The following is a 22,797-nucleotide window of genomic DNA, read 5'->3' as shown; positions in this document are numbered from 1 at the left end:
AGAAAAAAGCTAATAAATAAACGTACATTTAAATTTACTGAACTTGCATTACTGGAACATTAAGTGATTTTAACCATACTTGAGCTTCATAAGATATTAATCATAATCGAGTTTCTGTTTCGGTTATGGTTAAAGACATACCAAAACTGAAGCGGTTGGTTATAGTTAAGGGTAAAAAAACAGAACCAACCCATAATTTGGGCACCCTTACAAATTACTTTACCAATGGATTACCAAGAGAGGAGTTGTCAGTAAGATCTCAAATATTTCTAAACAGAATAGTGTATCCTCTACCAGAGAAGAGTTGTTTGTATCCGGTCTTAATCTATCAGAAACCAAATGACTAATGCCCATTTTACCAACGTACTTTCACCGACAGATTCTCGTTGGTAACTCTTACACAGACATATTTTCTGAAGAAAATGTTTGTCGGTGATACTCATTTGTTTAGTAGTAGTGTATCTTCATTTAGTTAAACGATCTTAAAATCTTGTTTATGTTTATTAACTAGTTTAGTAATAAACGACTTCAACCCATCTAACAATTTGCTAAACATTTGGTTCATATACAACCCTACCTGACGTGTAGATTGTCTACTGACCTTAAGCTATTGTTGGTGCTACTATGAACCATGATTTTGATATGCACATGCTTCTAAAGGTAATAAAAAGTTGCCTTTCTGATATTAAATCATAATTAAGGGGGTGTTTGGTGTTGCGTTTTGAAAATAGATTATGCGTTTTCAAAATAGATTTTGCGTTTTCAAAACTGCGTAATGAAAAAACATGTAGGTACATGCTTCTCCAAAACTGCGATTTGGAGGCAGATAATCACTTTTTCATCCAAACACTTTTTTAGATTATTTATGTTTTACAAACGCAATAATCAAATAATCACTTCAAAACGTAATCCCAAACACCCTCTAATAGTAGATTGTCGAAAAGGTAAAAAAGACATATCAATTTTTGTTACATCCAACACTTGCGCATGATCTACCAAGTGATATTCCTCCATATTTTAGTCCAGTGTATGGTGAGTAGTGTTAGGCTCTTGAGGATTAACTAAGGAGTAGTATGCTCCAGCTCGCCCTTTCGCAAGTAATGAGCCATGGTTCCCCTTTTCAACCACCTTCCCTTTTTTCAAAACCGCAATGGTGTCACAACTTTGTATGGTACTCAACCGATGCGCCACCACTACACTGGTCCGACCCATCATCATTCGCTCAAGTGCATCTTGCACTACTTTTTCCGATTGACTATCAAGTGCACTAGTGGCTTCGTCTAGTAACAAAATCGAGGGGTTTTTCAATATTGCACGTGTTATAGCAATGCGTTGTTTTTGTCCCCCTGAGAGTTGTACCCCTTGATTACCGCACAAAGTATCATACCCATCTTTCAAAACTGATATAAAATCATGAGCATTCGCTGCTTTTGCTGCCTCCACAACATCAACTTCACTAACTTCCTTGGAAACACCATATGTGATGTTTTCACGTATAGGTTCTTAAATGCAGTTGCGGATCTTGACCTAAAACTCAGCATGGGCCGATGTTTTTTGGAGATAAAATCAGTCTGGGCCGAACCAATACACATTTAAAAAAATTCTCGAAAACCTGAAATTTAACACTACTAGGCGAAAAAACCGCACGGGCCGAGGCCCGGTCCGGCCTCCTCTAAGCTCCTCCCCTGCTTAAATGGTATAACTTAATGTCTCTTCCATCAACTTTAACAACGCCTTCCATTGGGTCATAAAAACGCTGGATCAACCCAATTATTGTTGATTTCCCTGATCCACTTTGTCCAACCAAAGCAGTTGATTTTCCAGCTTCGATACTGATGGAGAACCCGTCAAAGATCTTGATATCAGGCCGAGCAGGGTAAGCGAAGTGAACATCACATATCTCTACATGTCCCGTAATGACCTCGGCTTCTTACCATCATGTACCTCAGGATCTATCAAGGTGTTACGGTCTAGTACCGTGAACACTGACTGCACTCCATCAAATCCTTTTGCCAGATCATTTGTCATGGTTCCAGCTTCCGCAATGACCTTACCTGTGTGTGCTAAGATCAAAAACGTCTGAAAATATTCTTTCGGCTCAAGATGACCATTGCTAATCAATTTCCCTCCATACCAAAAGCCTAGAGCCCAAGTAAATGCCATAATGCTTTGAGAAAATGCAAGCAAAAATCCTGCATACCAAGCTTGTCGGATGCTTTCGCGAAGTAGTGCTTTTTGGGTTCCTAAAAGCATTTTAATAATTCGTATTTGGGATGAGAAGGCGGTGATTGTACGCAAATTAGCGATGGCTTCGACTGCAAGCTTGCTGCTTTCCTCTTGTGCTTTCAATGCTTTTTGTGACATGTTTTTTAACAAAACTTTTTTGCTATAGTGGCAGAAGATCATCAATGGCTGAACCGCGATCACAACCAGTGCGAAGTTCCACGCGATCACCAACCCCATCGTGCAGGCAACAATAACTGCAGACAATGTTTGAATTAGAAGAGAGCATCGATCACCAACCAAAGATCGCACCTGCAAATTAAACATTGTTGGCATATTGTTCATCAGTAACTAATGGAAAGTCAACTATTCTAGGCAAGATCAACAACATGTAAAACCATACCATATTGGCATCAGTAGCGAGTCTTGAACAGATGGCTCCACTTGAATTTTCATCTTGATCGAACCACCCAATTTCAAAGGTAAGTATCTTTGACAACATCCTTTCTCGGACCCTCTTCGTTAAGTATTCTCCCATGGCTGCAAAATTGTAATGTTGAATGATGTTGATCACCATCGAGAGAACGGACAAACCGGCAAAACACAAGGTATAAATCATTGTCTTTTGCTTTATCTCATCGTGATCAACCAAGAAATAGACCGATATCATTGACCCCATTGAGAAGGAAAATGCTGGCTGGACTGCACTATTAGACGGAATTTCATATTAAGCTAGATCGTATTATTATTATAAGGCCATGTTAGATATATATCATAGGTTATGCTGTTACTATTATTATTATTATTATTAGCCTAAGTTAGGGGTAGTTATTAATCATTCTCTGATGTATATATAGAACCGAATATGTATCATTTGTTTTCACCAATTCAATCAAGAACAATAAGAAACTTTCGGCCTCTCTCTCAATAGATTCATTCCAATATAGTGGTATCAGAGCCACCGATCCGAAACCAGATATCAATATCAACGATACATAATCCATACAATCACATCAAATGACGACAAACGTGGCATCTAATGGTGGAATTCAAACCCAGACTCCAAAATTACTGGGACAAAATTACTACCATTGGCACATACAGATGAAGGTTTTACTAGAATCACAAGACTTGTGGACGATTGTAGAGGAAGGATATACAGAAATTGCGACAGGGGCACCAGAAAATGAACAGAATATTTACAAAGAAAAGATAAAAAGGGACAAGAAAGCACTGCATATCATATTCCAGGCAGTGAACGAGACGGTGTTTGAACGTATAGCGACATGTAGAACATCAAAAGACGCGTGGGAAGTATTACACAAAGCCTACAGGGGCGAAAATCGGGTTAAAACGGTAAGACTTCAAACCCTAAGATGTGAATTTGACAGTTTACGAATGAAGGAAACTGAAACCGTAGAAGATTATGTTAACCGAATTACAATAATAGTAAATCAGTTACGTATGAATGATGAACGATTAGAAGAACAACGCGTTGTTGAAAAGATTCTAAGAAGTCTGACTAGGAAATATGAATCGGTTGTGGTAGCGATTGAAGAGTCGAAGGATTTAAATACAATTTCCACCGAAGAATTGTTAGGTATCCTTCAATCGCATGAATTAAGATTACGGCAATATGACGATAATACATCGGTGGAACAGGCTTTCCAAGTCCATAGTAACGGATATGATAAATCTAGATTTTCTAGATTTGATAACTCCGAAAGGGGACGAGGGAAAGGTAAGGGTAAATTCAACAGAATGATCAGGTGTTATAATTGCCAAAGGTTAGGGCACACGGCAAGATTCTGCAATAAGCGTGAAGAAGGAGAACGGTCAAACAATGTACTGATGCATAAAGATGACACTGAAGATGAAACCGAAGACACGATGTTTATGATCTTTAATACGGAAGAAGTTGTCAAGAACGACTGTTGGTATCTTGATAGTGGTTGTAGTAACCATATGACGGGCAACAAAGATTTATTTATAAATCTAAATGATTCAGAAAGACGTGAAGTCCGGACCGGCGATGACAAAAGGTTGGAAGTTCTCGGATGTGGTGATGTAAATGTTAAGATTAAAGGTTATGAGAAGCGAATCCCAAATGTATTCTATGTAGCAGGTCTTAAACACAATCTCTTAAGTGTTGGACAACTAGTACAAAAAGGCTATGATGTATGTTTCAATGACAAAGGATGTGTGATCCATGACTCGTCCGGACGTTGTATCGGTGTGGTGAAGATGACCGGAAACAAAATGTATCCATTAAATCTGAATCATGATGTGGTACCAAGAGTATGCAATATGACTACTCAAGACAACTCGACATTATGGCATAGAAGATATGGCCACTTAAACCTTGAAACTTTACACGATATGGGGAAGAATGGAATAGTTAATGGGCTGCCGAAGATTAACAAATCTGAACATGTATGTGAGGGATGTGTTTTCGGCAAACATGCTAGAAAACCATTCTCCAAGAAGGCTAAATGGCGAGCAAGTGAACCACTACAATTGGTTCACTCGGATATATGTGGACCTATGAACACACCATCGATTGGAGGCTGCAAGTACTTTATTACGTTTATAGATGATTTCTCAAGAAAGACTTGGGTATATTTTCTAAAACTCAAATCTGATGCATTACGTTACTTTAAGAATTTCAAACAACAAGTAGAAAATCAGATAGAATGCAAGATAAAGGGCATAAGAACAGATAGAGGAGGAGAATACTGCGGACATGAATTTCAAAATTTTCTTAAGAATAATGGAATACATCATCAACTTACGACAAGTTACACACCCCAGCAAAATGGAGTAGCCGAAAGGAAGAATAGAACTTTAATGGAATTAAGCAGGAGCATGTTAAAAATGAAAGAACTACCGAATACCTATTGGGCCGAAGCAGTGGCCTGTGCCACCTACTTGTTAAATCGGGCGACCACCAAGAGTGTGCCAAAATTGACTCCACAAGAAGCGTGGAGTGGGAAAAAACCTAATGTAGATCATCTACGGGTATTTGGCTGCATTGCATATGTGCATATCCCCAAGCAAAATCGCTCCAAGTTAGACGATAAAACTGAGCGGGCTATCTTTGTTGGGTATAGTGAACACAGCAAGGGATACAAGTTATTCAACCCAATAACACACAAGATGATAATAAGTAGAGATGTGATTTTCAGCGAAAATCAACATTGGGCGACAAATAAAGAAAATGATAGTGGGCTTCGGATAGAAATAAGTAACACAAGTGGAGATGACGATGATGCAGCTGTAGCTGTAGATGATCAAATCGATCTACCAACACCAAACGATGAAGATAATGTTCAACATACTAACATAGAAGTTGAAATACCGGGGAGTTACAATGAAAGTCCGACAGATGTTGAAGAAACAGGAAATAATGAAAATAATGGTTCTTCATCAGACTCTGAGAATGAAGTTATTAGAACTAAACCGATAACTCAAGTATATCACGATACAACAGAATTAACTGAAGCACAAGTAAGAGAACTCTACAGGAAAGATCAAGGGAATACAAGCGGAGTAGTGAATTTTGTGTTATATGCAGATACGGATCCAACAACCTATGTTGAAGCAAGCAAAGAAACAATATGGCAAGATGCCATGGATAGAGAAATGGAATCAATTATAAAGAATGACACATGGGAATTAGTGGATCCACCTTTGAACCAAACACCAATTGGCGTCAAATGGATATATAAAACTAAGTATGATGAACATGGACAGATTAGCAAACACAAAGCAAGGTTGGTCGTGAAAGGTTACAATCAGAAATACGGAATAGACTATCAAGATGTCTTTGCACCAGTCATCAGGTTTGATACAGTTCGACTTGTTTTAGCATTAGCAGCACACCACGGATGGCATTTACATCAAATGGACGTAAAAACAGCCTTCTTAAATGGATATTTAAAAGAACAGGTGTTTATCGAACAACCGGAAGGATATGTGGTAAAGGGTAAGGAAAGAAAGGTGTGTAAGTTAAAAAAGGCTTTATATGGTTTAAAACAAGCTCCGAGAGCATGGTATAGCAGAATAGAAGGATACTTTGCCACTCATGGATTCAAAAGGTGCATTTATGAACACACTCTATTCACCAAAATGTCAAAAGAGGAAAAGATAATCATTTGCCTATATGTAGATGATCTTATTATTGCAAGTGATTCATTATCTAGCATCGAATCCTTTAAGGAATTAATGAAAAAGGAGTTTGAAATGACTGATATGGGAATCCTACACTACTTTCTGGGAATGGAAGTTTCGTTCGATAATGGGAATATCATTCTAACCCAACAACAATATGCAAAGAGCCTACTAAGTAAATTCAACATGATGAACTGCTCAGGAATTTCAACTCCCATGGAATATGGTTTACGTTTGACAAAACAAGATCCAGATGACGAAGTAGAACCTAATTTATACAGGAGATTGGTTGGGAGTCTTATGTACTTAACCAATACTAGACCGGATATAATGTTTGCAGTAAATAAGATAAGTCAATTCATGGAACAACCAAAGCGAAGTCACTGGGAAGCTGGGAAAAGAATACTTAGATATATAAAGGGAACACTAGATCAAGGATTAGTGTATTCAAAGGGAGGCAAAGGAGAGCTAATCGGTTATAGCGACAGCGATTATGCAGGGAATATCGACGACAGTAAAAGCACATCCGGGTATGTATTTCAACTGGGAACAGGAACAATAGCATGGCAATCGAAAAAACAAAAGGTTGTGGCGTTATCATCAACAGAAGCAGAGTATATTGCTCTCTCCTTAGCTGGCTGTCAAGCACTCTGGCTCAAAGGGATCCTAAACGAGCTGCATGAAGAAGTAAATGGTCCTGTGATCATCCATTGTGATAATAAATCCACAATATGTTTAGCCAAAGATCCTATGTTTCATGGGAAAAGTAAACATATAAGGATCAAGTATCATTTCATCCGAGACTTGATCAAGAACAACGATATAGAAGTTCGTTTCTGCCCCACCGGAAATCAAGTTGCAGATATACTCACTAAGGCGCTGCAGCTTAAAGTGTTTTCACGTCTAAAGGAATTATTACAGTTCAAAGATGAACACACCTGAAGAGTCAGCAATGACGTTGATCTAGCTTACGGGAGGGTATTAGACGGAATTTCATATTAAGCTAGATCGTATTATTATTATAAGGCCATGTTAGATATATATCATAGGTTATGCTGTTACTATTATTATTATTATTATTAGCCTAAGTTAGGGGTAGTTATTAATCATTCTCTGATGTATATATAGAACCGAATATGTATCATTTGTTTTCACCAATTCAATCAAGAACAATAAGAAACTTTCGGCCTCTCTCTCAATAGATTCATTCCAATATGCACCGAATAGAATTGCACACACACTCCCAAGTAGCGCTTGCTTCCATTCAAGACTGTTCAATGCTAAAATTCTCTTAAAGGACGGCGCTGGAAATTCTTGGTTGGCTTGCGAGGTAAAGTTGTCCTCTCGATTATGATTAACTGAGGTTGCAGAGCCCGACTGGATCACCATTGACTGCTGAGGCCTGCTTATGTTGTTGACATCAGATGTTGAGAAGATGGATGAAAGTCCAGGTAGGTAAGGACTAGGGATATCATTGATTTGCTTGGTTTCTTGAAGTTGAACGAGTGACTTGTAGAAACCGTTGTCAAGTTGCATGAGGTCATCATGGGAGCCAAACTCGACCACCTGACCATTTTGGACCACACATATTACGTTTGCATTTCTAATTGTGGAAAGACGGTGAGCTATGACGATGGTGGTTCGATCAATGGTGGCATGGTCAAGTGCCTCTTGAACAACTCTCTCAGATTCTGAGTCGAGTGCGCTTGTTGCCTCGTCCAATAGAAGAATGCGAGGTGACTTGATCATCGCACGGGCAATTGCAATTCTTTGCTTTTGCCCACCCGACATTTGAACTCCTCTTTCGCCAACCTGTTATTTGCACCATATAAATTACAATACAGTTAAAATCTTGTCATTATATAATAAATTTTTATTTCTGATCTTTCAAACAAGTTTTAATCTGCTCATCCGTTTTGGCTAAAGTTCACAATGCAAAATGTCAAACCAAAGTCTATGGCCAAGATACGCATCATATCATTTATTCTTAAAAAAGTATCAAGAGGAGTCTCTGATCCAAAGTATCCGGAGATGCGATTCTAATTGACTAGTATATAATTTAAATTTGTTGTACTTGCCATCATGATGACTAAATATACATAAAGATTTTATTACAATTTATTATCCTATTTGTTGTACTTGCCATCACCATGATTAAATATACATAAAGATTTTATCATCCTATTTTTCATATTGTCACTACTACAATATTTTTTTCATCTAGATGCTTGTGTATGCATGATTTACCATATAATCTGTAAAAATACGTATCTTCTTTTTTATTTTCAATAATTTTTAACCATAATCTACAAGTCCATCGCGATTTTTTCAAGCAAACTGAAAATAATCTGATCGTTTATATATATATGTTGCAAAATCTGTCAGTAAGGGGCTGTTTGTTTAGCTTTTAATGAAGCTCTTAATGGTTCAGACCTATTACTAGTTCAGACTGTTTGTTTCGGGAGCAGATGTCTGAATGTTTCAGACATTTGCAAGCATTATACAAAGTCTGAATGGTTAAGACCTCTACTCTGAATTGGTCAGACATTTGCATCTGAACTATTAAGCATTATACTGGCTCTTAATGGTTCAGACCTCTTATTGGTTCAACACTTAATGATTCAGACCTCAGACAGAAGTTGCCAAACAGCCCCTAAGACTTTTATGCACACCCATTTCCCATGGAACTACCAACGTATTACTGTCGGTTGGTATCTTCACCAACGGATTAACAGTGGATTCTACTATGAAAATCCGCTGATATGTAGTGTTTAGGAAGTAATAGAAACAAAAGAAGCATTGATTCTAGAGGATGTAAAAAGAACCTGAGTGTCATAGGCCAACTGAGAGATGAAGTTATGGGCATTTGAAGCTTTTGCAGCTTCAATGACTTCTTCCATGGAGGCATCTTCTTTGCCAAACAATATGTTTTCTTTTATGGTAGTGGAAAATAGAGCAGGCTCTTGACTCACCAAACCCAATTGTGATCTCAGCCATTTTAGCTGAAGTTTATCAATCCTCACTCCATCTATGCAAATCTCTCCTCCTTGAGGATCATAAAATCTTTGCAACAATGCGATCACCGTTGATTTACCAGACCCGCTCCCACCCACCAATGCCACTGTCTTCCCTGCTGGAACCAGTAAGTTAAAGTGTTTGAATATCAAAGACTCCGCCCTTGACGGGTATGCAAACATAACATTCTTAAATTCGACTTCCCCATAGACTTGTTGTAATATCTCCCCTTCCATGTTTTCTGAATCAATCGCGGGAACTCTTTTGATCACTTCTTGTATACGTTTGCTCGCAGCCATCGCGTCAGAGAAGTACTTCACGTTGGTCATTGCAGAACCAAATGCCCTGTCATTATTAGATTCATTTAGACATTCAAAAACCTTCCATTTCATACGGGCATCTGAGCTGCGATTTGATACGCAAAATGCTCAGGGTCGTCCCTGAGAATTCGAGAGGCCTATGCAACTACAAAAAATGGGCCCCTAAAATTAATTGGGGTTTAAATTAAAAGTGGTTTCAAATGGGCCAACACTACAAAAGTTAATTGGTTTAAAAATCATATTGGGTTGTAAATATTAATTTGTTTTTAGTTTTATAGGCTTTTGTTTCTAGAAAAAGTTATATACAAAACAAATAAGAAACTCCCCGGGAAAGTGGGCCCTGGGTGTTGCCCTTTTGCTAGAACCGGCCCTGAGAATGCAGACAACTATGTGATAACATGTCAGAACAAGAACAAGAAACTTACAGCCCGCCAAGGGCGATTCCTGCTCCAACTGACCACACGGTTCCTCCTCTAGCTCCATGGTACATCACCAATCGACTTCCATACCAAGACACGAAAGCCCATACAGCAAAAGTGACACCGTTGCTTCCAATAGCAAGTCCTTTAGCCAACCCCTGCTTTAAACCCAACTTCACTGTACTTTCCAGAGCATCAGAGTAGTCTTTAACGGTTTTATTTTCTCCCACAAAAGAATAAATCATCCTTATTGAAGAAACCGCCTGTTGTGCCACCGCATCAGCCTTATTATACTCCTCCCTGATTTCTCTTGATAACCTCATCAAAATCCTTCCATAAATCAAACCAGGTATAACTAAAATTAAGATAAATGGCAGCCCAACAATTGCTAGCCTCCATAGTAAAATAAATCCCGCAATATACGCCCCACCAAAAGTTGCCACATTCATCACAAGCATCGGCACCTGCATTGCAGTTTTTTCTCCAATAACATTGATCACAACCTCCATAAAAAGTGAAAACTAGCAAATGGCTGACATACCTTTTCACTGATGAAGTCTTGAATGATTAGCCTGTCACTAGAAACACTCGCAACGATATCGGCTGTGCTTGTAGCATTCAAGTCAAAATAGGCCACTTCTTGCCTTAACACTGCTTTCAAATAAGTTAACCTCAATCTTGATGCTTGCCTTTCTGAGGTCCTTGACCAACAATACCCCTCTGCAACAAAACTCATCATCAGATTATATGAAACGTCTTCGGAAAAACAAACAGTCTGCAGATGGCAATGTCTGCGCGTGGTCTGCGCGGCGCAGACAGAAGAGCCTGCGCAGATCTTTTTTAGAAAAACAAACACCACCTAAGTCTCTAACCCCCTTTAATCAGTGGCGAAACCAAAACTTCTTTAGCAGGGGTCATCACAAGGCTTTTTGCTTCTCTACCAACTATAACTAGAGGGTCCAAATCATGTTTTCTCTAGAAAAATCTTAGATTTTATATATAAAAATCCACCAAATTTCCTTGGCCGTGGGGGGGTCAGCAGACCCTCATGACCCCGCCCATGACTTTAATCAAAAACAGTAATCGAGCAAAACAAAACCTACCAAGAAAACATGCAACCCACTTCGCGATAGACAAGTAACAAAGATAAACAGCATTCTGTAAACAAGAAATTAAAAAAAAAGGCATTTAGATAAATTTCTTTGCCATAATCAATACTAGTTTGATTTATCAACTTATATCTAATATTAACCTTGTTGATTTTGTCTGTGTATACTCAAGTCCCAATCGAATAATCAAACACATGAACAAGAACGAATGGAATAACTCTCCAATGAACTTTTATTATAACCAAGAAAATATCACTCAAAAAACTTGATTACAATAACTCATAAACCATAACTCGGTTTATCTTCTCTTGACTCTTGTCTTAATAATGTCTAACCCTACCTTGGTTTATATAGACTTACCCTAACTTGGTGACCAAGACATTACCATATAACCCTAACTTGGTGACCAAGACATTACCAAATATAATTATAATGTAATTAGGAAACTTAACCAATTATGACCAACTTGTCAACATTGATCCCTCAAGTTCACCAACTTGTGACTTGAACTCCTTTTGTCACCCTTTTCACATCACCGACTTGTGATGAGTCGGGAATTACCGCCAACAATCACCCCCTTAATTTTCGACTCGAAATAGGTAGGCTCCAACATGTCTTCTTTGTCTTGATTCTCATAGAACTCATCTTGATCTCTAGCTGTGTTTTTTGGCTCCTTCTTAGCTTGAACATTCTTGCGACCTTGTACTCGACTAGTCCTTTTTCCAAGACTCGTCCTTTGGTCATAAGAACTCGCACCACCATTGACTCGGCTGCGATCTTGAGCAAACACTAGCTTTCTTGGATCATTAAATGTACCTCCTTGGGTTTGAATCTCTTGCTTAACCTTTTCTTTGAATTCTTGAACATTTTTCTTTGGACTTTGAATTTTGGGTTTCTTCATTAAACTTAGATCTTTGAGAAGATTCTGACTCGTACTTGCTGTATCATCTTTCAGTTCAACTCTCTGTAGATCCCTACCCGCAAAATTCTTTATTCCAATCATGTTAGCTTGTGTACCGGGACTTGCTATCTTGAGGTTGATCTTGTACAAACGGTTCTTGGTCCTTGTCACCTTCATCATAAGTTTTCCTGTATCATCATGAATGGTTAGCAAATCACGTTTCATGTGAATGTCGCATCCACCTTCCGTTGCTTGACCAAGACTTATGATATTGCTTTGCAAACTCGGTATGTAGTAAACATCGGTTAACAGGCGCTTCTCCCCCGTTTTCCCTTCAAGTAATACCGATCCCTTTCCCCGTATATCAATACAAGATCCATCTCCAAACTTCACCTTTCCCGTGACACGCTCATTAAGTTCAAAGAAATAAGCTCGATTACCCGTCATGTGATTCGATGCTCCGTTGTCGAGATACCAAGTGTCTTTCTCCATTGGCTCAGTCTCGAAACGCTTTGGATTCACCCATTCTTCATTTAGAAAAACCGTCTCTTGATCACATCTCATCATGAATAATGATGGATCAAAATCATCGTTTTTAGCTAAGTTAGCTTCATCTTGTTTCTTCATACGATCCGGACATCCTGACGCGAAGTGACCAAATTTATCACAACGGTAACACTGAACCTGTGATCTATCTTTCCTTCCTTTTTGGGGATCATTGGTTCTTCTTTGACCCGTTTGCTTTGACCCATGATCTTGATCGTCTTGGCTTTGACTCCCATCTTGGTCCTCATCATCCCAGTCTTGACGTCTACCTCGGTAACGTGAACCGCCACGCCCACGCGTATTTTCATAGGATTTGGATTTCGAGGATGACTCACCATTGGCAAACATTAGATTACCTTGATTTTCTGCTAAAGACTCGATACCCTTAATCCTGTCTTCGAACGTCTTCAGTCTACCAACCGCTTCCTGAAACGTCATAGTCTTCAAATCTGCAAATTGTTCAATTGAAGCTACAATTGGAACATACTTTGCTGGAACAGAGCCTAATAACTTTCTGGTAAGCTTTCTGTTTTCATAGGTGGTTCCCAAACTGGCTGCCTTGGTAACCAACTGACTTATCCTGCCTGCGAAAGAATCAACTGTCTCTGTTTCTTTCATCTTCAAGGATTCGAACTCGTTTTCCAGTTGCTCAAGCTTTGCCTCTCGAACCCGTTCAACCCCAACATACAGTGTCTTCAACGCTTCCCAGATTTCCTTTGCAGTCTGAAACTGAGCTACTTGAAACACGAGCTCTTCGGGTATTGCTTGAAGTAGAAGTGCAACTGCCATGTCATCCTTTTTGGCTTCTACCTCTTCTTCACCTGGTTCTAAAGCTCTCTGTATTCCATAAACCTTGAATATCGCTTTGATACGAATCGCCCAAATGTTGTAATTTGTTTCGGTTAACATTGGACACTGTAAAGTTGTGGTACTTTGAGCCTTGACCACAACCGGTGGTGGTCTATCCCCATTCGTCATTGATTTCTGAACAACCTTTTTAGAAACGAACGCGTTTGCTCACAGAAACCCGGTCACGAATACCTCTCGAAAACCGAATAACAATCAAACCTCGAATTGAACCACTTGTTCAACCCAAACAACATTTACTGATAAACCCCAACTAAGGTTTAAACCCACAGAAAATAATAAACCAAACTTGTCATTATATTCTTTTTGTTTCGAACGTTGTTCCAAAAGAAAATAACATATTGTTTTAACCTCTTTCTGTGTCTATTATTTTTTTTTTGTCAATCGTAGCTTAAATAAAATAAACTTTTTGTTTCAATTCTTTTTTTAATCGTAGCTAAAAAAATATAGAAACCACCTGTTTGACTTTTGTGTTGTCACCTCTATTAATTCTTCAAGAAGTCTCCACGAGAACCTTTTACCTTTGTTTTTTTTTCAAACCTGCAACGAGAACGCAAGTGGCAGTGACCGACAACGGCTGAACTCGGCTTAGTTCAATCGAAAACACCGCGGCGACGTGAGGTATCTCGCAACGACGGCTTCTTCCGGCTGCGACTTATTCGATTAAGGTTCTTGAACTTGGCTCTGATACCAATTCAAGTCCCAATCTAATAATCAAACACAAGAACAAGAACGAATGGAATAACTCTCCAATGAACTTTTATTATAACCAAGAAAATATAACTCAAAAAACTTGATTACAATAACTCATAAACCATAACTCGGTTTATCTTCTCTTGACTCTTGTCTTAATAATGTCTAACCCTACCTTGGTTTATATAGACTTACCCTAACTTGGTGACCAAGACATTACCATATAACCCTAACTTGGTGACCAAGACATTACCAAATATAATTATAATGTAATTAGGAAACTTAACCAATTATGACCAACTTGTCAACATTGATCCCTCAAGTTCACCAACTTGTGACTTGAACTCCTTTTGTCACCCTTTTCACATCACCGACTTGTGATGAGTCGGGAATTACCGCCAACATATACGTCGGTGGATACAGAAGAACTGCCTCCAATACTGTTCATTGCGGTGCTGGTGAAGAACAACATGGCTGGAGACCCTAGTCCATCGCCAATAGCACTGATAAATCCAACAGCCATCAGAAACATGTCGGCTCTATCTGCATGCATGAAAAGCGATCGGAATGACCCGTTACTGGCCTTGTTAATATTTGTTTCTTTCCTATGCTTACTCATGTTTACAGGACCGGTAACAGTTTGTCCACAAATTGGAGTTTATGGTAAGCGGACTAATATATGTGCATTTATAAATCAGATGTTTCGATTTTCTTTTCATTTTTTTTTGTTCATGTGATGTTATGCTAATAATATTACATTATTTATTTAGTTTTTAATTATGAAATAAGTAATAACCTTGAAATGCAGGTGTAAACGCATCATTTTATAGTTGATGGCACGTTTATGAAATCATATATATATATATATATATATATATATATATATATATATATATATATATATATATATATATAGGATAATGCTCTATAAGAAACCCTTAATTTTTAGAAAACTTTGCAAACTCAACATGTGGCCTACATCCTTCCACGTATGCATAGTAATCTGATTATACTTTTTGCCTCTAAGGGTATATTTGTAATTGTACATCTATCCACCCAACCCCCAAGATATCTTCCCCAATTGATTTGACATTATCATTAATGCCCATCACCTCATTGTCAAACTCATATTTCTTTTCGATTATTTCATTTTTAAAAGCAAGAATTACAAGATCTCATCTCCATTAATTTCCCTCATATCTTCATTTACCCCTATTCTCCTGCATATCATCCTTTCTCCATTATTAATGTTCATGGAGACAAATCCACCAACCTTTGATGTGATTCTGGAAGATGATTTGAGTTCTGCATCTGATCTTCATGCAACTACTGTTAATTCTTGCTCTGAGAATATATGTCAAGAAAATGGAAGCAGTTATAATCCAAATCATCAAAATTACTTTGCTCATCCTCCTCCAAGTCAAAGTCAACCACTAATCAAGAAAAAAAAGAAGTGTTCTAGGCAACCCAGGTTTAAATCTCTGAAATATTTAATCTTGTTTCCTTGCTTTTCACAATTTTCAAAAAAAAAAAAGACGACAAAATATCAAAAATTGTTCATAAAACCTGGTTGTTAATAGGTTTTTGTGTAATGGTTGTTTTAGAGATGAAACATGATTTTTTTTTTGTTAAAATGGTTCTTAAAAGGGGTAAATGTTTATGTAATTTACAGGTTTTTATTTTTGTGTTAAAAAGTTATGCTTGGTTTAAATATGAACTGATTTTTGGCTGTGTTGTGATTTTATTTGAGAAAAAGATTGCAATTTAGCTAAAAAGTTGTGATGTTGTTTGAGAAAAAGAGGAGAGAGGAGAGAGAAACATGATTGTTAATAGGTTTTTGTGTAATGGTTGTTTTAGAGATGAAACATGATTTTTTTTTGTTAAAATAGTTCTTAAAAGGGGTAAATGTTTATGTAATTTACAGGTTTTTATTTTTGTGTTAAAAAGTTATGCTTGGTTTGCATATGAACTGATTTTTGGCTGTGTTGTGATTTTATTTGAGAAAAAGATTGCAATTTAGCTAAAAAGTTGTGATGTTGTTTGAGAAAAAGATTTTCTGGCTATGAATGTGTTAATAGTTATGTGGGGTTAACGACTTAACGGTTATCTTATCTTTTTGTTATTAGGATGGTGATGGATACAAGGGAAACAAGATCCAATTCTCGGGACCGTTGGTTTCGTCAAACGTGGATCAGATGCTTAAGGATCATGACCATGTTTATGTTACAGCACAACACAACTAACACGTGTTATAGTTTGTACTTCAGCACATGCATGTGTTACATGTGACATGAAACCCATGTACAACGTAACACGTGTTAGTGCTATGTATTTTTGTTTACTAGTAATATGTAATGTGAGACTCTTCTTGTTTTCTCTAGTACACGATGTTAAAACGGTTTAGACTTAACACATTTTCTGTTGGAGGCGCCCGTACTTGTACCTTTACTGTTATAGTTACTATTGAAGTTTATGCATCCATTCTAGAAGTCTTAACACATGTTATAATAGAGGCTTAACACACGTTATATCAGGTTTACTCTGTTGTTATTAAGTTACTATTGGAGTTTATTCATCCACTATGGAAGTCTTTACACACGTTATACATTTCAGTCGCTTAACACATGTTACAGTATGTATATATACATCATGGTGTTTTGGAAACCAATAGCTTATACATAACACCATGTTAGGTTAAACCAAGATTATAACAGAGGGTTAACACATTTTATCCCAGGTATACGGTGTTACGATATTAACTTGTATGTTCCATATTAACTTGTACACGTGTTTACTATCAGTATATGCACATCATAGTGTTTTGCAAACCACTTTCATATACATGAATACAAGTCGGGTTACAACAAGATTATAATGGTGGAGGCGCCCGTATTTGTACCTCTACTGTTACAGTTACTATTGAAGTTTATGCATCCATTCTGGAAGTCTTAACACATGTTGTTATAATAGAGGCTTAACACACGTTATATCATGTTTACTCTGTTGTTGTTAAGTTACTATTGTAGTTTATTCATCCATTATGGAAGTCTTAACACACGTTATAATAGATGCTTAACACACGTTATACATTTTCAGTCACTTTAACACATGTTACAGTATGTATATACACATCATGGTGTTTTGGAAACCACTAGCCTATACTCATGTATTCAGGTATAACAGAGGCTTAACACATTTTATTCAGGTATACGGTGTTACGATATTAACTTGTATGTTCCATGTTAACTTGTTCACGTGTTACGATCAGTATATGCATATCATGGTGTTTTGCAAACCACTTTCATATACATGAATACAAGTCGGGTTATAATAGATGCTTACATGTTATCATATGTATATAAGTGGGGTTACAACAAGATTACGATATTAACTAAGCTCCCCATTAAACTCATCGCCCCCGTCGACTGTTTTCACCCTTGTCACATGTTAAGCAATTACATGTTCCGAACAGACAAACTGTAACACATGTTAGATCAGTATATACACATCATGGTGTTTTGTAAACCACTAGTTTATACATGAATACAATATTATATATTCCAAAATTACCGGTACATGTGTTACCATAAATGGCTCGTTTCATATTACACGTTACATCATGGTGTTCTGTTACAGCATGAACCACCAACACATGCTATAAATGAACGAAGACATCTTTCCCAAAGGATGTGACTTATTCAATGTCCCTGCATTAACGTCGCCTACATCCATCCAGCTTGTCAATTCAATATCTTTTATGGATCTGTTTCTGTAAATCAACACACATTATATATCATTCTAACAGGTGCTTAACACATGTTATGGGTCTGTCTCTGTAAATCAAGCAACCCAACAAAAAAAAACAATTATTGTTAAGATCAAAAGCCCCAAACCAACAAAAAAACCCATTCAAAATCTCATCCTAAAGTTTTGGATTTATTTAAAATACATGAACATTAACCATTACTAGAACACGCATTAACTTCGCCTACATCCATTAAGCTTGTCAATTGAATATCTTTATGGGTTTGTGTCTGTAAATTAACACACGTTATATAAGATTCTAACAGGGGGCTTAACACATGTTATGGGCCTGAGTCTGTGAATCAAGCAACCAAACAAAAAAAACACTTACTGTTCAGATCATAAACCCAAACAAGCAACCCAAACCAACAAAAGAACAGCTACTGTTAAGATCAAAAGCCCCTAACAAGCAACCAAACCAACAAAAAAACTCGTTCAAAATCCCATCCTAAAGTTTTTGATTTATTTAAAATACATGAACATTAACCATGGATACCCCATTAACCATTACTAAAACACTTTCAGCACATAAAAACATATTAACAACCATTTCAACAAAAAATCAAGTGTGAAATGATATTTCAAGAACACTTACCGGATCTATACCCGTCCGATGAACACGAAGAAGGGTCTTCAAACCTTCTTCTCTCACACACACTTGAACATTCAAATCTCTCTCTCTCTAAAAAATAAAGATTATAGATGAACATGATGAAGATTGTTGTTTCTCTCTCTAAAAAAAATCATCTCTCTAAAAACCTTCATCGTGCCGTCGTTCTCTCTCTAAAACAACAATCTTCAAACATTTTTTCTTTCACACGATGTAGATCTGGACTTGAAGATCGAAACTTGTGTTTGGTGTTCATCATGATCTTGATTGAAGAGAGAGAAAAGAGGAGAGAGGAGAGAGGAGAGAGAGAGATAACATGTGTGTAAGAGAAATAAAGTTGATGTGTGTAAGAGAAAAGTCAGATTTATGAATGTCTTAAATGCCCTTCTCCTTTACTAATGTGTATTATAAGATTTCTTTTAAATATAATTCTTACCAAAATTATGAGAGCCATTGATCAAGTTAGATGAAAGGTAATCAATGGATGAAAATGGGTTTGCATAGTTTTCTAAAAAAGATAGAGTTTTTTATAAAGCCTTGCCCTATATATATATATATATATATATATATATATATATATATAGGGAAGGGTTCCAGCGTGAACAACCTCCCAAGAGTGAACTGCGTGAACAGATATGGACCCTTGATTTCCTTTTTAGTTGTTAAGGGTAGGATTGTAATTATATAAAAAATTAGATTTAAATCATTATTTTAATAATTGAATTAAGTTACATCTTTCCTAATTAAAATTCATTATCCACATTATGTTTATTTATTAATAAGATAATTATCAAAACAAACAACAAATCACCAGATTTCAGTTTTAATTTTTATTTCAGATTTCATCACCAAAATTCAAATTTTTATTTTTAAGATCCACGTAACCTTCATATTTCAACGGTATACACATGTATACTTGGATATAAATAGAACAGTACACATGTGTACTCAGCATCGCACATATGCGTACAGTAATTCACAGTTGTACATCAACATTCAATACAAAAAAATTCTGAGATATCACAAAAAACAGACGATATACACATGTGTACATCGCATTAAAAAGATGGTAAAATCAGAATACACATGTGTACATCGCATTTAAACAAATAATTATTTTAATAATTGAATTAAGTTACATCTTTCCTAATCCTTGATTTGATTTGTGAGAGATTTATGCAATCAATTTAAGAGGATAATTGATTACTTGATTTGTGAGAGATTTATGCAATCAATTTAAGATTGAAATTACAAATATACCATTTTTGTATTTAATTAAATGAAAAAAATTAACCAAATAATTACCATCATGCCACTCACTTTAATCTCAAGATCATAAAAATCAAGGGCACAGATCAGTTCACACAGTTCACTCTTGGGATTTTGTTCACGTTTGAACCTAATCCTATATATATATATATATATATGGTAGGGCTAGATAGAAAACCCTATATATATAAAAAACCCGAGAAAACCCAAGCTCCCGACATTTTTTTTTTTTGAAAAAAATAACACATGTAATATACATGTTTTTAAGACTTTTGGGCCAAAAAAATCAAAAAAGCGCCGAAGGGATATTTTTAAAAAAAAAAAACAAGTTTCAGCAATTTTCAGCGAAATTATGTCTTTTTTGCTTAACACGTGTTAGGAGCTGAAATTTGTTTATTTTTTTTAAAAAAATCCCTTCGGCGCTTTTTTGTTTTTTTTGGCCCAAAACACTCTAAAACATGTATATTACATGTGTAATTTTTTTCAAAAAAATAAATGTCGGGAGGTTGGGTAAAAATGGCTTCCCATTTGGGTTTCCAGAGTTTTCTAAGAATTTTAGGGTTTTTTATCTAGCATTATCCTATATATATATATATATATATATATATAGGGGATGGTTCAAATGAAAACCACTTTTAACGCGAAAACTCGAAAACTAACTAAAAAAAGCCTAAAAAACACACAAAAAAATTTTTTTTTTTTTTTCAATTTTTTTAATAAAAATCGCTAGTTTTTATATATAAAAAAAAACTTTTTTTCAAAAAAAAAAAAAAAAAAAAAAAAATTTGTGTAGTGCACATGTGTAATAATACACATGTGTAGTACACAGACACATGTGCAGTATTACACATGTGCACTACACAAAAAAATTTTTTTTTTTTTTTTTTTTTGAAATTTTTTTTTTTTTAATAAAAAAACCTGCGAAAATTTGATTGAAAAAAAAAATTTTTAAAAAAAAAATTTTTTTGCATGTTTTTTTGGCTTTTTTTAATTAGTTTTCGAGTTTTCGCGTTAACTAGTGGTTTTCATTTGAACCTTCCCCTATATATATATATATATATATATATATATATATATATATATATATATATATATATATATATATATATATATATATATATATATATATATATATATATATATATCATAAGATAAGATTTGTGTTGCACACGTTTATATATTATTTGTAGATGATCATTGATTGCTGTCTGTTAAAATCTTTTAGATATGTGAATGAATAAATGATCATTAATGATCTGCAATATATATTATTTGTAGGCGATTTGCATCCTTCTTTGTGTTCTCTCAATCCGATCCCCGATTTAGTCACTCGAATCTTCAAAAAGTTGATACTTTTATTTAGGATTTCAATTATTTTGTGTATTTAAATTAAAATCTCTAATTTTCATTTTCAATACATACATTTTCAATTAGAGGAATAGTTTCAGGCAGCTGCATGTCATTCCCGCATTGGTCGATTCTTTTTGTATTTAACTTTTAAACCTTCAGCTTTGTTAATATACGGGTTTCACCCCTCTGTTTTTTAAAAAGTTTTCTCCATATTGGTTAACTTTGTTTATATGTGTGTTTAGTCCCTTTACTTCAATTTTGGTGTTCTACATGTTTAGTCCCTCTACTTTTATTCTTATAAGTAATTGATTGTCGTTTTTTTTATTTTACTTTTAAACCTTCAACTTCGTTAATATACATGTTCAGACCCTTTGTTTTTAGAAAAGAAAACTTTCTTTATATTGGTTAACTTTGTTTATATGCGTGTTTAATCCCTTTGTTTTAACTTTTGGTAGTGTACATGTTTAGTTATTCTACTTTTATTCCTTTTAGTATTTCATCTTTTAGCCTTTTCTTTTTGCTACCACCATAACGAATCAACCCGGCGGAATAGTGATCGTTAGCTACTGGTGGACAACCGCTAGTACTCTTGGGCTTTAATAAAGTTATTTTATAATTCCTAATTTTATGAAAAAAAAATTCTTTGGCACGCTTATGTTTATTTATGTCTAATTTTTATTGAGATTGTGTTATGAGTAGTATGTCCAAGTAACCGAAACACAAACGTACATGTTATTAAACTAAGAAATATTCCGCTTACCGCCCCGCAACGCGGGCGAGGAATAGACTAGTACTAATACATTGCATACAATTTTGCGTATTTAAATTATAATCTCTAATACGATGCATACAATTTCTCCAACTGTTGTAGGATTTTATTTTTTTGGAACATTGACATACTTATTGCATATGCTCTTATTACATACGATGGGTAAGGTTCATTTGAGAAGAAAATTAAATTAAGAAGAAAAAGAATAAAGTGTGCAAATATAAAACATTAAATAGTTTTTCTCTCAACTCATTTATTATTATCTTTGACTAATTATTTAGTCATAAACACTATCATCCTCCATACTTAAATTTTTGCTTACACACATCAAAATTCATCCTATACGTTTTGAAATTTATCCTACACAGCTCGTAATTCATCCTACACACCTCGTAATGTATGCCACACTTTAAATTATATATTTTTTTCTTTTTTGAAAAACTTATTTTTTGAAAATAAGTTATAAATTTAATATAGTTAACTATTAAAAAGGAACTACCAATTAATGATCTATCTAAGTTTACCAATATACCCTTACACTAATATTAAATACAAAAATCAAATGAAGTAAAATAAAGCATTCTTATTGGTTGAAACTTCTTATTTTTTATTCTTACAAAAAATTTCTTCTCATTTCAACTCTCCCCTACATTCGATTTAGACTGTGTATGCTAAAGGATACCAACTACCCGATCTATACCCCACATCTTTTACACTTAAGTAAAAAAAATT

General features: G+C 35.6%; 1 pseudogene; it reads right to left on the bottom strand.

The window, feature by feature from the left end:
• Window positions 1-977: 977 nt before the first annotated feature.
• On the bottom strand, window positions 978-14,982 carry LOC110888551 (annotated as a pseudogene).
• Between the last annotated feature and the right edge of the window lie 7,815 nt (window positions 14,983-22,797).

This window comes from Helianthus annuus, chromosome 11, assembly GCF_002127325.2.
Source record: "Helianthus annuus cultivar XRQ/B chromosome 11, HanXRQr2.0-SUNRISE, whole genome shotgun sequence".
Classification (NCBI taxonomy): Eukaryota; Viridiplantae; Streptophyta; class Magnoliopsida; order Asterales; family Asteraceae; genus Helianthus; species Helianthus annuus.
This window is presented reverse-complemented; position numbering and strand designations above follow the sequence as displayed.